The 3,463-nt window shown below is 32.1% G+C and overlaps 1 pseudogene; it reads left to right on the top strand.

Moving 5' to 3' along the window:
* Window positions 1-994: 994 nt before the first annotated feature.
* LOC101560735 lies at window positions 995-1,927 on the top strand (annotated as a pseudogene).
* The last annotated feature ends 1,536 nt before the right edge of the window (window positions 1,928-3,463 follow it).

The following is a 3,463-nucleotide window of genomic DNA, read 5'->3' as shown; positions in this document are numbered from 1 at the left end:
AATTTCAGGACTGGACTAACAAAGAAAATATTTGTGTAGCTCATGATTAAAGATTCAATGTAGATATCTGAAAGAATGTCTGTAATTTCATATTAGAACAGCATCAGAAACAATGCCTCTCACTAGTTTTTATCTACACCACTTCTGGTACATAGTCCTCCTCTTGAGAAAGGATTACCTTTATTTATTAATGCCACATTTTTATTATTTTGAAAAGCCTACTAATGAAGTTAAAGCAATAGAATAAATGAATAAAGAAAATAAAAAATCCATGTCAAATTTCAACTTCATATGCATATGTTAATTTTAGATTTGTAAAGTTTCAGAGTCCAACATAAAATTTACTTTCTATTGAAATAATTCAAATTGGCTCTACCAAACAACTCAAAATTTAACCAGAGATACATTAGAAAATAGCAAAGAAATATTAATTACAAAACTTTAATATTGAAAAATTAAGATAACACAGAGGTATGAGAAAAATCTTTGCTGCTGAATGAAACCAAGAAGATTATTTTTACAACTGAAGGATTTGCCAAGATAACCTAAAAGTATATTCATATAGAAGCACTAATACTGTAGGAGATAGATCTCTATATAAATTATTGCAAAATACTTCAGCACATTCCTGCAGGATCTGGTGGTACATGCATGACTCTCCCACTAGAGAGCTTGTACCACTGGTTTAAAAAAATGGCCTAATCACTTTTTGCTAAAAAATAAATAAATGAAAACTAAAAAGCTCATTCTAGAAAATGTACAGGATCTTATACCTTGAATAACTATAGAATCACAAAATGAGTATGCCTAAGAGAAATGAAAAGAGTGAAGCTAAGACTGGGGCCTTCACTCCTGGGTAAAAGTTACAGTGGTAGAAAGGAAAAAAAGTAAGTCCATTTCACCTGAGGTACTGAATTGTACATATAATTTTTAATTATTCAAAGAATATTTAACCATAATTTTTTTCCTTCAGATTACAAGAAATTTGGAAGAAATGAGAAATTGTACAATGATGACAACATTCATTCTTCTTGGACTCACAGAGGACCCCACCTGGCAAATTGTGATTTTCCTTTTTCTACTTATAACATATATATTGAGTGTCACTGGGAATCGTATCATTATCCTTCTGACCTTGCTGGATCATCACCTCAAAACATCCATGTATTTCTTCCTTTTAAACTTTTCCTTCTTAGAACTTACAACTACCTGTATCCCTAGATACCTGGTCAGCATAGTAACTAAAAATAAAACCATCTCCTACGATGCTTGCTTGACACATTATTCTTTGCCCTTTTCTTTGGCATATCAGAGTTTTTCTTATTAGCTGTCATGTTCTATGACCACTACGTGGCCATTTGCAAACCTCTTCGTTACACAACCATTATGAGCCACAGCTTACGCTATGAGTTGGTTTTTGCCTGTTGTTTCATTGCTGTGTTAACCATAATTCCTGGAGCTGTTGTGAGCCAGATTTTGGAATTTTGTGGTACAAATATAATTGAACACTTTACTTGTGACTATTCTCCTCTTCTGAAAAATCTCCTGTACAGATACAAGGACCATAGAATATGCAAACTTTATTTTAGCAATTTGCAAACTTCTGATTACTTTGACACTGGTTATGTCATCTTATGCAAACATCATAAGAACTATTCTAAAGATCCCTTCTACCCAGCAGAGAAAAAAGGCATTTTCTACCTGTTCCTCACACATGATTGTTGTTTCCATCTCTTATGGCACCTGTATTTTTATGTATATTAAACCTTCTGCAGAAGAAAGGATATCTTTAAACAAGGGGATCACAATTCTCACAACATCAGTTGTACCTGCTTTAAATCCTTTTATATATACCCTAAGAAACAAGCAAGTAATAGAAGCAGTAAAAGTTTTAGTCAAAAAATGTACCTTTAATAATTTGAAATAATAAATTTGACTTTTATAATAGTATGGTACTAAAATATATAGAAAATTAGAGCTTTTAACAGCTATTCTTTCAAAATATTATTTTATTTTTATACTATATTAGTGAATGACCTCATTCATAAATATCCATTCAACTTGCTCCTGGATTTTTAACTTTTTAATCATAATATCTGCATATATGGCTCTCTCTTATCCACAATCACTTATTCTCTCTTAATTTAAGTTTCTATGATTTTTAATCCTGACAATGTTTCATTATGATTTAATTTTAGAAATTTCATGTCTCTTTACATTTTAGCCTGGACTTAGCCAGAACATACATCACTTATGAAGTCTTGAAATACTAACTTATTTTATTTTATAAACCTCGAGGAATGATTCTCATTCTGTCTCATAATACTATTTTTTCACAAAAAGATTGTGTTTCTCATAAGCATTCTTCCTTCTTTCCTTTCTTGCTTTTTAAATTTGTAGTGTGATTGGTGATAGATGTTTTTTATTTATTTTCTTGTTTTTTCTCCTTTTGTTCAGATTCCACCACTAATACTTTATTATGGATTTTCAGTAAAGGATGTAACAGATGCCCATTCATATTTTATGTCCTTAAGCTAAATTGTGCTTACAATTTCTGCAGAGAATTCCCTTTCTTTAAGCTAAGAGCCTAATGAAGTAAGATGTATCATTATAGTTCTAGCTCATTTTTTCCACTACCAAGCCACTGTAAATACCCAAGTCTACATTACCTCTTCATGCGATTACCTAGTTAATGCTTTGTTTAAATGCTAGTTTTATATTAATTGAAATAATGCACTGTCTCTTTCCTAAAAACATACTGGTGAATTTATCAATCAGTATTAGAACAATTATTCCTGTTCTGACAGTGAAATCTATGAAATTCAGATATCTGTACTTTGGCAGTAAAGGTCTATGCTACAACCTGAAGCACTAAAATGACATTTTCTTGCTTTTATCTTACATATATATGTTATAAAAACTTGTAAGTTACAGAGTTTCTCACCTCTATTTAAAAGAGCTAAGAAAAGAGTTGCTCTACCTCTATTTCTTGATGCACTATGAAAACAGAACCACAGGTCACTTTACTGAATGTAAATGTATATAGTGAAAAATCAGATTATATTTAGTAGCAGAATCATAGCAAATGTCATATCAAGTAAGTACTAGTTTAATCGTATTTTTAATAAAAGCTTTATTCATAATCACAACAATCAAAAATAGATGCTGGAGAGATAGCCCAGTGATCTATAGTGCCTGCTTGGCAAGCACAAGAACCGGACTTTGATCCCTGGTACCACATACCATGCTGCCACACAGCCCTGGGCAGGCAATGCCAGCCAACCAGAATGGGTGTGGTGGGGTGTGCCTGTAACCCCAGCAGTGGGGAGGCTGAGACAGGAGGATTGCTGCATGTCTGAGCTGTGTAGTGAGACCCTGTACCAAACAAATAAAGGATTACAAATAAAAATTAATAAAAAATAACCAAGAAGTCTTTATGTATTTTTCATGTTATAGAAAATTA

Source organism: Octodon degus, unplaced genomic scaffold, assembly GCF_000260255.1.
Source record: "Octodon degus isolate 3935 unplaced genomic scaffold, OctDeg1.0 scaffold00358, whole genome shotgun sequence".
Classification (NCBI taxonomy): domain Eukaryota; kingdom Metazoa; phylum Chordata; class Mammalia; order Rodentia; family Octodontidae; genus Octodon; species Octodon degus.
Note: the sequence above shows the minus strand (reverse complement) of the source record. Positions and strands in the feature narration are given on the sequence as shown.